This window comes from Schistocerca cancellata, chromosome 3 (assembly GCF_023864275.1).
Source record: "Schistocerca cancellata isolate TAMUIC-IGC-003103 chromosome 3, iqSchCanc2.1, whole genome shotgun sequence".
Taxonomy (NCBI): domain Eukaryota; kingdom Metazoa; phylum Arthropoda; class Insecta; order Orthoptera; family Acrididae; genus Schistocerca; species Schistocerca cancellata.
In genome coordinates this window covers 768,839,693-768,854,917 of record NC_064628.1, presented here as the reverse complement: position 1 = coordinate 768,854,917, position 15,225 = coordinate 768,839,693, and the positions used below count along the sequence as shown (strand labels likewise).

The 15,225-nt window shown below is 43.1% G+C and overlaps 1 protein-coding gene across 2 annotated transcripts in view; it reads left to right on the top strand.

Moving 5' to 3' along the window:
* Window positions 1-15,225, top strand: part of LOC126175808 (complexin) — a 747,913-nt gene that overhangs the window by 454,460 nt on the left and 278,228 nt on the right. The gene's annotated exons all lie outside the window — the stretch shown is intronic.

The following is a 15,225-nucleotide window of genomic DNA, read 5'->3' as shown; positions in this document are numbered from 1 at the left end:
ACCTTAAAGCTAGATAATAATTTTCTAGAGACAATTTTCCATTAAGCTTGTACATTTCTATCCTTCTGCAGTAAATCTGATCATTGTCAGCGGCATCATATGTGATATGTGCGGTTCCAAAATAAATATATCTATGAAGCAGAATAAAACGCATCCGATACTGTAGAGCAGGGGTCTCCAGACTTTATAGTCCACGGGTCACATTGACTCCTCCACGAAGTCATAAGGGCCAAGATCTACCTAGTGGGATTAAAGCACCCTAGCACACCATGATCACCGTAATGTAAGGCTAAAGGAAAGATGAAATCGCAAAAATCTAAGGTTGTGGGAATAGCTAGCACTGAAACGAAATACGATTTTTATTTAATTACAAAATTTTGATTGGTGGACGTACCTGACCGAAGTTCTGGCGTATTTTATTCTGGCGAATTTCACCGACAAAAAAGTATGTCACCGCACATTCTGTATGTATTTCACAACGTAATCAAAATAAAGTGAAACCTCGCTTCAGAAGCATCTTCCATAATGATTGATTACTAAGGCTAGTCGCCGAAGTGTCGTGCACTTGAAAGACTTGCACCAGACTCGTGAGTAGAATAAAGTGCAAAGAATTTTTTTACTTAAAATGTTTTCGCCAAACTATTCTGTTAACCGTTCTTTCTTTTTCACTATCGCACGGAGAATGGTCTGTCTGTTTATTGTGGATAGCCACACGTTTAACCGTGACCTTCCGCTTTGTAAAGATAGAGCTGCGACAGTGTCGCGATGTATTGGTCGCGATAGGCCTCGAAACTCAATTGTTGTCAGTATAGGTACCACCTCAAATATTTGGCGGGCCGGATACCGGAGATGACCGGCCAGCTAACGCGGGCCGGTTTGCCGGCCTTCTCGGCCCGGTTTCGGCCCGCGGGCCGTAGTTTGGAGACCCCTGCTGTAGAGTGATAGTGGGTATTTTATTCTAAGCAGCAGGTAGATACTAACTGTGATTTCATACAACATAATAATCAGTGCTTTTAATAAGCTCCGATCACATTTACGCTGGACCTAGAGTTGGGGCTCCTACAATTCTCTTCAAGCTGATTAATTCATTTATTACACAACTAATTTCTTACTAGGTCGTAAAAATGTCGTGTTGCATTACAAGCATTTACAGCCATCAGTTGTTAACCTGTAAGAGACATGGTAGGCTTTTGGTGTTTTTGCTAGCATAAAGTCCGCCTTCGCATTCTTACACCGCACTTCATTTTGAATAGGGAATTGTGGAGGAATATCGGCTTGCGTAACGCAGAGAAATAAAATGCATTCATACTAAAAAAACTGCACCAGAGAATCAAATTTGCTTTATTTTTCTCAGTTGTTTGGCTAACCTGATTCCCACTCCGCAAAGTTTTTCTGATGGTGAAAGAACAGACCCACCTCGGTCTACAAAAGCTGTTAGCCCGACTGCGGAAAATCTTTTGGTCATTATTCTTTCAGAGACTCTTTGTTGATCTTTCGGACGACTTAGGCTGTAGTTCTGAGATTCTCAACAGACAGAAGCCTATGACACAAAAAGCAGCCCTTCAAGACAGCATCAATATTCACTGCCAATTAACCGTGAAACCTGGAAACCGCCGAACCCACGCAGTTCTTTAGTCGGCGCTCTCTCACCTGCAGCAACTCATAGAGGTTGGCAGCACTGACTCCCTCAGCAGTTTTTATTTTCAAAAGGCATTACTTTCACTTCTACTGGTCTTGGTAATTTTTAATTCCGTCTCTTAAATTACTCTGAGGTAATTGTCAGAACTAAATTTGCTTCGTGATCCCGTATCTCTTATTCACTGGAATTTATAATTAACCGATACGAGAGCCACACGTTTCATTCTGCAGAACTGTAACGACCCTCTAGGAGTGATAAAATGGAAGGAGTAATCACCCCATTGTCATTCGCAGTGCTCCGTAAATCACCCGGAGAGCAAAAAACGAAGCTAAGCCATTGGCAGACTGACCGACAATTTTTTGCCTTTCCACAGTGTCTGTTATTAATAAAACTTGCCATTCACAGGATAATCGCACGAAATTTTCGCAGGCGCAGATTGAAATCTCGTGCGTCGTTAAAGAAGGATCGATTGTAACAGAACCAAACAGTTCTCCTGAAGTTTTGTAATGCATGCAGTTAAGGAGTGACGGAAGAGTTTGCAGTTATTAAGTTAGTTTGAAAAGTGGTTACTACACAAACAAAATCACACAATTATTGCTCAGCATAATACGTTACGTTGCCACAGGTATCGTCTTCATATCATATTGCTATCATTACTATAAAGTAACAAATTAGTGCATGTGCTAATTCAGTTTTGATGTCTCTTGCATTTGAATTTGCAAAACTGTGTCAATATATTATCATTACAGTAATGCAATCTTAAGATGGATCTGTGACAACTGAAACCCGCAATTCAGTTCAACAATTGTTGGATAATCATATAAAATGCTTTTTTTGAGTTCTCGTTGCCAGGAAATTTAATGCACTTAAGAAACACACACATTTACATAGTGTCTTCTCCTTAACACGCATCGTCCTTTTGCATTCATTAATTAATTAGTGACAAAAAATGGTTCAAATGGCTCTGAGCACTATGGGACTTAACTTCTGAGGTCATCAGTCCCCTAGAACTTAGAACTACTTAAACCTAACTAACCTAAGGACATCACACACATCCATGCCCGAGGCAGGATTCGAACCTGCGACCATGGCGGTCGCGCGGTTCCAGACTGTAGCGCCTAGAACCGCTCGGCCACTCCGGCCGGCAATTAGTGACAAGAAATCGTCAATAACACTAGCGTCAGTTACTGGTTTGGAAACAAATAACTGACAGTCAACTTCCAAGTAATGTAATCTTGTGACCACGATAGGGCATACTGGAATTGGTATTGATCCTAGTATTTATCCAGATACTTGTAGGAACTAATTGCGTAATTGACAACCGCGAGTGTTCTGTAATCCGACAGGCACACAGAACAATCTGACATGCTTCCAGCGAAGAAATGTGGTCCAACGAGGAAAACGGTTAAATTTTTCACCAGCGCTTCTAGATTTGCTTAAGTATTGTAGGCGTTGTTTCGCGGTACCTAATTGCTTTTTTCAATGTACACGTAATTATCTCAAGCTCTGTTCCATGTTTCTCTTTCTGGAGTTCTCTTCAACAGTTGCTTCGATCCAAACGTGACCCTCAGATCGCGTTCGATTTACTAGCTCAGAAATTCTTTCAGTGATCCGTTAGTACTAATTATCACAATCGGTATATTTTCAGATCTGGTGAGTTACGCATTTTAATATAGGCTCATTACGCAAACGCCGGCCGTGGTGGCCGTGCGGTTCTAAGTGCTTCAGTCCGGAACCGCGTGACTGCTACGCTCGCAGGTTCGAATCCTGCCTCGGGCATGGATGTGTGTGATGTGCTTAGGTTGGTTAAGTTTAAGTAGTTCTAAGTTCTAGGGGACTGATGACCTCAGATGTTAAGTCCCATAGTGCTCAGAGCCATTTGAACATTTTTGAACATTACGCAAACTACTTTTACCACAAGCGGCGTCGAAGAACTATCGGTTCATGCACTAGATTTCTCGTGTTGTCAATGAAAGACTTATTTTCCAGAACAAAATATATGTTTTTACGTAATACACTTTGAGGTCTAGGGATTGCTTCCTCTGACGAATGGGTTATGTCACTGAAGTGAGCTTGTGAAAGGTTTGAGAAACATCCAGCTTTGGTTTACATAACCTCACCGTTGAGTCTAAAATGTCTTCAAGCCATCCTTCACGTAAATGATCTAAAAGTGTGTCATTTCCAACAGGAGTATGATTACTTTTGATTTCAAATACCTATTTTTTATCATTTGCAAACAGGAAACCATGATATTTAAGAACTTTCGCCTACTTTCGGTGTAACATCAAAAAAAAATAAAAATAACCGTGTGGGGCCGGTGTTCCATTTTATCCATTTTAACGAGACACAAACAACACAACAACGTTACAAAGCCATATAAACAACACTGACAGCTGACTTACGTTGTTTTGCAACATGTAAAAACATAACAGAAGCGAAATTTCATTAGTATCGACGCCCTCTCAGAATAGATCCGAGAACTATAGTAGTAAGAGTGATGTGACCCTCATAGTTTCGAGGTAAAAATGAATTCAGATTTCTTTATCAGCAGACTTGTACGACTGCGTTGTGATTGAATTCACTAAAAACAATTTACTGTCGAAACTAAGAGGGAAAGTCAAAAAGTAAAGACTTTTTTTTTCAAAATATGAAGTTTTTATTGGTAAAACAACACTGGGAGAAGCACCATTTCTCTACATAATCTCCCTCATTCTCTCTGCACCTGATCCATTTTTTGGCAAACCCACCTCCGTCCTGGAAGCAGGTTCGTGACATCGTGCGCATGCTCTCTTGCATCACCTCCACAACCTCGTCATCGCACTAAAACTCGGATTTGTACAGGTGTTCCTTCATCGGATCAAAAAGGTGAAAATATATTGGAGTTAGTGGTCGAGCACCTCAAAACCAAGATTTGAAAGCACTGGATTGTTTCCCGAGCTATGTGAAGACAGACGTTATCCTGAAACAAAACGTAGACTGTTGAAAGCTTTCCTCTCTCCTTCGTCGTGATTTCGGGTCTCAGCTCACGTAGTAGCTTGTAATAGCTGTCACTGTTCACTGTTTGAACTTTAGGAGTGTGATAGATCAGCAGCGGACTTCCAGTACCCTCAAGGAACAGTCAGTATCAACTTTACTGCAAAGGCTAGGGTTCAGAACTTTTTTTACCGCAGGCGAATATGGACATTTCCATACCATACTCTGGTGCTTACCCTCTGATTCGTAGTGGTCGAATCACGTCATACAAACGGTTACTACGCAACTCCGAAAGTCTCACACTTTCAATTCAGAACGCCTTAAATCTAATTTCGGCTTTTCCAAAAGTTTCTGTTTATATTTTGTCTCGCAGTTAGAGTGCTACCCAACGAGCACAAATTTTGTGATAGTTTATAGACCCATTAGATTAGGAAATGAGACACTTAAAGTAGTAAAGGAGTTTTGCTGTTTGGGGAGCAAAATAACTGATGATGGTCGAAGTAGAGAGGATATAAAATGTAGACTGGCAATGGCAAGGAAAGCGTTTCTGAGGAAGAAAAATTTGTTAACATTGAGTATAGATTTAAATGTCAGGAAGTCGTTTCTGAAAGTATTTGTATGGAGTGTAACCATGTATGGAAGTGAAACGTGGACGATAAATAGTTTAGACGGGAAGAGAATAGAAGCTTTCGAAATGTGGTGCTACAGAAGAATGCTGAAGATTAGATGGGTAGATCACATAACTAATGAGGAGGTATTGAATAGAATTGGGGAGAAGAATAGTTTGTGGCACAACTTGACTAGAAGAAGGGATCGGTTGGTAGGACATGTTCTGAAGCATGAAGGGATCACCGATTTAGTACTGGGGGGCAGCGTGGAGGGTAAAAATCGTAGAGGGAGACCAAGAGATGAATACACTAAGCAGATTCAGAAGGATGTAGGCTGCAGTAGGTCCTGGGAGATGAAGAAGCTTGCACAGGATAGAGTAGCATGGAGAGCTGCATCAAACCAGTCTCAGGACTGAAGACCACAACAACAACAACATAGACCCATGGACAATTGCAAATTCTGCAGCTTCGGCACGACGATCATCACGAGCATTCGTTCAACCCTCGCATTAGTCTGTTATGAAAGTGGATAGCACACACGAACACTTTTCATCACAGACAGATACACGTCCACTTCTGAAGCGATTTACTTATTCGTGAATTCGCTAAGAGAACTTTCACCGTACTGCAGATGCATTCAGCGAATAATCGCCCCAGCTTAAGTTCCTTCTGAGTGCAGAAAACTTATCGTTCAACTTATTGCCGCATTGTCACATACGGGCAGCAGAGCACTCTTTATAAAGTGCCTGAAATCACGAGTAGAGCGATTCACTGAAACCACTCAGCTAAGGCACAACAACAACAGTGGGGTTGAGGCACTGTTGAGTCAGTGCTGTGATTGCTGCAGTCTTGTGCAGCAAGAAAAAAAATTACCCTGACTTGCGATCATATGTTAGCCTTGCATGCATAAAGAAGGGAGTACTATCTATAAAGTGTTCGAAGGGGCTTAGCATCTATTTGGATGTCTGTTAATTCGGTATATTCTGTTTAGAGTAGTTCCTATTAAACCGTGGCCGCTACCTAACAGGCATGAAATTACGATTGCCGAAATGTGGCAGTTAGCACATACAATTACATCGTGCATGCGCGCCTATAATGAGCCGCTCACACCCTGGAGTTCGATTGGAATTTAGCCGAAGTTTAATTGCTAATCTCCGATTCGTTTCGTCAATATTGTTCGTTGATGAAAGTGCTTTCAACCGTTATGACAGCAACAATACATCTCAGCTCCGATCGAAGACCGAATGCCGCTCCTGAGACTCATTTTTTTTTTACAGCACTTTAATCAGAAATTGGAGAATTGGGTTATTTTGATGCGGATCATGCACGTACATTTATCATGAATTGAGGCTCTTTAGTGTGAACCATTGATTCCAACACATCTCATGACCTTATTCTTATCAAATATTCTAACTCTCCACTGCTGGAAGACATCAGCATTTAAAACAAACGAGATGTGTCTACCCTCATTCTTACTTTTAAGTGTATGAGCGGTTACAAGACTACAGAATAAAATGTAGCACAAGAAACAGTTGGTGCTAATTATTTCAGAGAAACATAACACGAACAGACATGTATAATTGAAAAAAAACATCTAACAATTCAATTGTATGTCCTATGGAGAAACAGAATAAACTATTGGAAATATTTTCTTTGTTTTCTAGTCAATTAACGTGTCAACAAAATACTTTATATGAATTGAAAATCACTCTGCATTTTAAATGCGAAAATTTTTCCGCTAGGCTTTACCGTCACTGTTATTGATATCGAATGAAACAACAAATTTACTGTTACCAGTCACTCTTTATTTATATCCACCCCGCGTTTGAAAGCTTTTAACCTCCATCGCCAGATAGATTTATATGTTATGCTTGTATTTTGTTGCCGGTCGCTGTGTCCGAGCGGTTCTAGCCGCTTCAGTCCGGAATCGCGCTGCTGCTACGCTCGCAGGTTCGAATCCTGCCTCGGGCATGGATGTGTGTAATGCCCTTACGTTAGTTAGGTTTAAGTAGTTCAAAGCTAGGGAACTGATGACCTCAGATGTTAAGTTCCTTAGTGCTTAGAGCCATTTGAACCATTTGTATTGTGTTACGACTTTAAAGTAACCTGTAGCACTGTCTAGTGGAGAAACAATACATGGTATTGGGGAGCTTTTTGACGAAAAAAAAGTCATTGTAAATGTGAAAATAAAACAACTAAAACAGAATACATCCAGCGGACACAGGCTGTTTTCCCTGTCGTAATACATCACATGTAAGCTGTCACAATTTGCAACCAAAGATGGTGTCTGAGAAATACTAGGTGCAAGGAATATATAGCAAAACAGAAACATTATTTCGAAGAACGACGAACATATAGCGAAAAAAGCTATTATTTCATAGCATGTTTAAAAGCATTGTGGAGGTCTTCGGTTGAACTGACGAGTACATTAGGTTAGAGCGAATATTTCAAATGGTATACAATTCCTTTTCTGTCAAGTTTATATAGCTTTCATTTCGTAATTTACGAAATGGCATAATCCGCATTAAAAGTGAAACATATTGGTGACAACAGACATAAGTTGTCAGCAGTAGTGGGGTACAAACTGTCAGTGGTAATAATGTTTGGGGTGACATTGTGATATTTCGCATGAAATGCGTAAATGCTTGCAGACGCCCAGACTCAGAGGGGGTTGGTTATTTTACAGTGTGGCCACGGCAGGCGTCGTGAGCAGCCCTCAGGGCATAAATTGGGCTGTCAAAGGCACCTAGTTTCCTCCACAATTCGCATACGGCTACTACCTGTACATTATTCAGCCTTTCCTCACGCTACAAATATTCGCTGGGCGCTGCTATGCATACGAATCAAGTGACGCATTTTGAGGGAAAACTTTTGTGACACAAAGAGAAACAATCTACGTTCTGCGATAATGAGCTTCATAAAGAAAAGGAAGCTTATGGTTTAACGTCCCATTGATGAAGGAATGGAAAGTAAATGAGCTATGTTTCTTTGAAACACGCCATGCTGATGCTTAGGAATTTAAATGGTAATCGTTGAAAGAATGGCGCCATTGTTCTTTTGTTTAATTTTAGAGGTACGGCATTTGTAGTAGACTGAGCAAGAATTCTGCTGGCTAAGGGCTCACGTGGAAAAGGTAAGACGTAGCTTAAGTAGGAATGAAGATACTCATTTTTCCTATGCTCCATACACGAATGTGTTAGAACAGGAAGTTTCTCAATGTAAAGGCATGATATAGTTTGACATTTTTACCAAACATCTCGAAAATTTCTTAATTGATTTACTTCAAATTTTTGTGCAATACTCTAATACGCTCTGACGGACATACGCTACATATTTTTCAATATAAAGTGTATGAATATATATGTAACGCATTAGCGGAAATGTTGTTAGTAAAAATCTCGAAAAGTTCTTGACAGAATTTAGCTCAAATTTTTATGTGATACTGTAATACGCTTTCGGATAGACATAGGCTACACATTTCTTTAATATATGCCGTACATAAATTTATAGATACGAAGGTATTTGGAAAGTACGGTCCGATCGGGAGCGAAATGGAAACCAAAGTGAAAATCTGAAGAATGTTTGCACAGATGTGTTGGGCAATGTCTCTAGCAGGCCTGACGATCGCAACACGTCGCTTTTTTCAGTCCTTATCTCACAGTGAGAACGTGAAGATGGCGAGAAAGTAGTGTCTCCCGCCAAGCATGAGGCCCTGGTGAAAGATTTCACTTGTAGTTATGCAACCCACGTAACACAACTGTCATGCGTTTCGTTCTACACGACAATTCTTGACTACACTCTGCAGGGACAACTAAGATCCTCCTGCAGCATTTTCGATGGGAAGTGTAGAGAACTAGCGGAAAGCACAGGTGGCTGCCTTCTAAGACGATGGTATTGGAAGGTTGGTACAACGCTACGACAGATGTCTAAGTCGGAATGGCGTCTATGTTGATAAGTAACTAAAAGTTGTATCAAACTGTTGGAAATATTTTTTTTTTTTTTTGTTTTTACAGCGGTTTCCATTTCGCGACCGATTGGACCTTACTTTTCGAATAGCCGTCATAAAACATAAAGGGGAAACGTTGTTAGAAAAAATCTCGATGAGCTCTCTACAGATTTTACAAGATAGTACTTTAGTAAACGTTCGGATGGACGTAGACGACACATTTTTTAAATGTCTATGGTACATAAAACCTATATCTATACTACTATATGAAAAGGTCGTTTGTTTAACGTTGTTACCAAAAATCTCAAATAGTACCAAAGTACGTGTGTATTGCAGTAACAATAAACACGGCTTAAGGCCAGAGAGAGGGAGGGTGGAACAGAAAATAGACAGAGAGGGAGAGGCAGAGAAAATGGTCAGAGAGTGGAGGAAGGAGGAGATGGACATAGAGAGGGGCGAGGAGGAGATGGAGATGAGTTTTGGGGGGAGGAGGAGGAGATGGAGAAAGAAATGGAGAGGAGGAAATGAACAGAGACAGGGGAGAAGAAGATTAGAGCGCATATACATCTCCTATGCAAATTTAGCAATTGTGAAGAATTGCCGATTTTCCTGGTGTTGGAACAAAGACATGGACGCAGGTTCTCAACTGATCCTCACACATACACACACACACACACACACACACACACACACACACACATAAACTTTCAGGAAACATTCCTCACACACAAATAAAGAAAAGATATTATGTGGACATGTGTCCGGAAACGCTTAATTTCCATGTTAGAGCTCATTTTAGTTTCGTCAGTATGTACTGTACTTCCTCGATTCACCGCCAGTTGGCCCAATTGAAGGAAGGTAAGGTTGACTACGGTGCTTGTGTTGACATGCGACTCAATGCCCTACAGTACTAGCATCAAGCACATCAATACGTAGCATCAACAGGTTAGTGTTCATCACCCGTTTAGCAGTCAGTCAATGTTTACAAATGCGGAGTTGGCAGATGCTCATTTGATGTATGGATTAGTACGGGGCAATAGCCGTGGCGCGGTACGCTTGTATCGAGACAGATTTCCAGAACGAAGGTGTCCCGACAGGAAGACGTTCGAAGCAATTGATCGGCGTCTTAGGGAGCACGGAACCTTCCAGCCTATGACTCGCGACCGGGGGAGACCTACAACGACGAGGACGAGGCAATTCTTTGTGCAGTTGACGATAACCCTAATGTCAGCGTCAGAGAAGTTGCTGCTGCACAAGATAACGTTAACCACGTCACTGTATGGAGAATGCTACGGGAGAACCAGTTGTTTCCGTACCATGTACAGCGTGTGCAGGCACTATCGGCAGCTGATTGGCCTCCACGGGTACGCTTCTGCGAATGGTTCATCCAACAATGTGTCAATCCTCATTTCAGTGCAAATGTTCTCTATACGGATGAGGCTTCATTCCAACGTGATCAAGATGTAAATTTTCACAATCAACATGTGTGGGCTGTCGAGAATCCGCACGCAATTGTGCAATCACGTCATCAACACAGATTTTCTGTGAACGTTTGGGCAGGCATTGTTGGTGATGTCTTGATTGGGCCCCATGTTCTTCCACCTACGCTCAGTGGAGCACGTTATCATGATTTCATACGGGATACTCTACCTGTGCTGCTAGAACATGTGCCTTTACAAGTACGACACAACATGTGGTTCATGCACGATGGAGCTCCTGCACATTTCAGTCGAAGTGTTCGTACTCTTCTCATCAACAGATTCGGTGACCGATGGATTGGTAGAGGCGGACCAATTCCATGGCCTCCACGCTCTCCTGACCTCAACCCTCTTGACTTTCATTTATGGGGGCATTTGGAAGCTCTTGTCTACGCAACCCCGGTACCAAATGTAGAGACTCTTCGTGCTCGTATTGTGGACGGCTGTGACACAATACGCCATTCTCCAGGGCTGCATCAGGGCATAAGGGATTCCATGCGACAGAGGGTGGATGCATGTATCCTCGCTAACGGAGGACATTTTGAACATTTCCTGTAACAAAGCGTTTGAAGTCACGCTGGTACGTTCTGTTGCTGTGTGTTTCCATTCCATGATTAATGTGAAGAGAAGTAATAAAATGAGCTCTAACATGGAAAATAAGCGTTTCCGGACACATGTCCATATAACATATTTTCTTTCTTTGTGTCTGAGGAATGTTTCCTGAAAGTTTGGCCGTACCTTTTTGTAACACTCTGTATATATCAATTTTAAGAGTGTTCAGTGTTTTTAATTACTACGTGAAACAGGAGACACTCAGTTCTCTGGAACCCACCGATGCTCGGAGCGGTGTAACATTATTAAAAGCAGTCAGATGGGTATTCTAGGACGCCAGTCATGATTTTTATACTGGTAAATTACTATTCAGAGAGGACTTTCGTGCCCCTTGTAGTGATGACTCACCCGAGCTTACACGAGGGAGCCGCCACACACTGTGCTCTCAATCTCACTTGATCCTCTTTTATGCTTCCTCAAAATGCCTGTGTCAGCAGTCTACGGCAGGTTTCAAGAGCGGCTGAGCGTTCAGAACACGCGCTGACGCCGCGTATCTCGCGACACGGGCATTCCATCCCCGAGAGCCATTCCTGTGCGCAGCGCTTCGCTAGAGTGCCCGCCAAACTAGGAGACTAGATGAAATTGCTCGTTGTGTGTGTGTTTGTGTGATCGAAGCCAATACACTCCGCCCTGTATGGAAATCGCATTATAGCCCCCCACTCTGCCACGGGCACTTCCGCGCGTGGCGTACCAACCCGGCGGTGCCAACGAAGCCGCCGGCGCTTGGCAGCACTGTTTGCGCGCGGTACGTATTTGAAGCGCGCTTCGGAGCGGCGGGGCACTCCATCGGAACGCCGTCACGGGCAAATGTTGACAGCAGTCGTTATGGGCAGTTTATTCGCGGCCCGCCTGCCGGCTGGTTATTGACGCTGCAGCACAGCAGCGCGCTGTTCGCGCACGTGTCGGGAGTCCGTTCGGTCAGCTGAACAGTTTCGCAGTGTAGGCCGTCCGCAGCTCGTGGTAGGCGGCAGAATAGCAGAGCGTGTTCTGTCAGGGGAGTGCCCACCCTCTGTAATTAAAACTAACCTGGGTGATGTTTTCATCGTGTCATCGATGGAATTTCAGACGTATTCTGCGACATTCACATAGAAACGATGGCGAAAAGTGACGAAGAAACAGATAGACAGACAGAACGAAAGAAAACGTGGTCTTGAGGTTAGCGACGATGCCTCTAGAGCTGGAGCGTGGGTCTGCTCCTGTAAACTGAATCGGTAGGCCGAATGTAGAAAGTGAGTAGAAGCAGGGAAAGGTGAAAATCTCTCGGTACTGCTCATAGAAATGGTGTTACTATATCACAGTGTTAACTAAATACATAATACCGTGAATACCTAACTTTGCACTGAGGAGCACGTAGGTGCGAAGCCGGATGTATCAGGTTACACCGTTAAGTAGGGCTTCTCCCACTATGAAATAGAAACAGTGTTGCTAGGTCTTCTCCTCAGCATCAAAAGGATAGAATCTGCAGTGGTGCTCGTAGAGCTGAACAAAGCCTGCTAGAGGGCTCTGTCGTCGGTGTCGGTGTAGTAGTGCCAACCTATAATATTGCACCTAAGCTGTGGTATCGTAGCTATTGATACCATACCCAACCTTTCTGAGACCATCACCCCAGAGCGTAACCAGATATTGGATACTATGCCCCTCACCCTCTCTCCTTTAACAATATTATCACCTAACTAAACTTTAGAACGAAAAAGTACTTTGCCGGCCGATGTGGCCTTGCGGTTCTAGGCGCTTCAGTCTGGAACCGCGTGATCGCTTCGGTCGCAGGTTCGAATCCTGCCTCGGGCATGGATGTGTGTGATGTCCTTAGGTTAGTTAGGTTTGAGTAGTTCTAAGTGCTAGGGGATTGATGACCACAGATGTTAAGTCCCATAGTGCTCAGAGCCATTTTTGAAAAAGAACTTTCTTCTAACTCATTTATTTGTAAAATAAATGACTTTTAATTTTTGTAGGTGTTTTAGTGAACCAAGAATAAATGAGTCAATTAGACAAATGATGCTGTTTATTTCTGACAATCTTCTTTATTGACTGGTGAAGAAATTCTGCTACTTACAGCTCCTTTCCCCAAAAGCAGGCCGGCCGGAGTGGCCGTGCGGTTCTAGGCGCTACAGTCTGGAGCAGAGCGACCGCTACGGTCGCAGGTTCGAATCCTGCCTCGGGAATGGATGTGTGTGATCTCCTTACGTTAGTTAGGTTTAATTAGTTCTAAGTTGTAGACGACTGATGACCTCAGAAGTTAAGTCGCATAGTGCTCAGAGCCATTTGAACCAACCCAAAAACAGGTTATCAAACTACACGGACGGTAGACGCTTTTTGCTAAGCATGCGTCCGTCGCAACAATTCTCTCCCTAGCGGCACTTTTTTCAACCGCATCCTGCACCCTATTGAAAATCATCCAAATTAAAATGCGCGCACTATACTTATAGTTTGTAAATCACTGACAGAAATGGGAAGACTACATGCAGTCAATGTTTGTCTTCTGACCTCTACCAATAATAATAATATAATTATTGCAATAGTTTTGTGTAGGAGCAATTACACAATTACCGTTGCGCGTATTTGTCAAGATTAGGTTTATCATTGGCGAAGTCAGTGAGGAAGCAATTTCTGGTCCGCTGCGCATACTACCTGCAATTCGGAGAAGTCATTTTCATGAGATATTCAAGCATATGTAGTGTATATATACACTATGTGATCAAAACTACCCGGACACCTGGCTGAAAATGACTTATACGTTTGTGACGCCCTCCATAAGTAATGCTGTAATTCAGTATGGTATTGGCGCACCCTTAGCCTTGACGAGAGCCTCCACTCTCGCACGCATACGTTCAATCACGTGCTGGAAGGTTTCTTGGGGAATGGCAGCCCATTCCTCAAGGAGTGCTGCGCTGAGGAGAGGTATCGATGTCGGTCGGTTAGACCTGGCACGAAGTCGGCGTTCTAAAGCATCCCAGAGGTGTTCTGTAGGATTCAGGCCAGGGCTGTATGCAGACCAGTCCATTACAGGGATGTTATTGTCGTATAACCACTCCGCCACAGGCCGTGCATTATGAATAGGTGCTCGATCGTGTTGAAAGATGCAATCGCCATCCACGAATTGCTCTTCAACAGCGGGAAGCAAGACGGTGCTTAAAACATCAATGTAGACCTGTGTTGTGCTAGTGCCACGCAAATCAATTAGGGGAGCAAGCCCCCTCCATGAAAAACACGACCACACCATAACACCACAGCCTCCGAATTTTACTGTTGGCACTATACACGCTGGCAGATGACGATCACCGGGAATTCGCCATACTCACACCCTGCCATCGGATCGCCACACGGTGTACCGTGATTCGTCACTTCACACATTGGTTTTCCACTGTTCAATCGTCCAATGTTTATGCTTCTTATACAAAGCGAGCCATCGTCTGGGATTTGCCGGCGTGATGTGTGGCTTATGAGCAGCCGCTGGACCATGAAATCCAAGTTTTCTCACGTCCCGCCTAACTGTCATAGTGCTTGCAGTGGATCCTGATGCATTCTCAAATTCCTGTGTGGTGGTCTGGACAGATGTCTGCCTATCACACATTACGACCCTCTTCAACTGTCGGCGGTCTCTGTCAGTCAACAGAAGAGGCCGGCCTGTACGCTTTTGTGCTGTGTGTGTCCCTTCATGTTCCCACTTCATTATCACATCGGAAACAGTGGACATAGGGATGTTTAGGAATGTGGAAATCTCGCGTACAGACGTATGACACAGGTGACACCCAATCACCTGACCACGTTCGAAGTCCATGAGTTTCGCGCAGCGCCCCATTCTGCTACTGATATCGCTGATACGGAGTACTTGGCAGTAGGTAGCAGCACAATGCACATAATATGAAAAACGTAGCTTTTTGGGGTTGTCGGAATACTTTTGATGACATAGTGTATCAGTTTCACTTTCATAGATACATGGTACAAAGGAAACCTATAATACGCGATCTA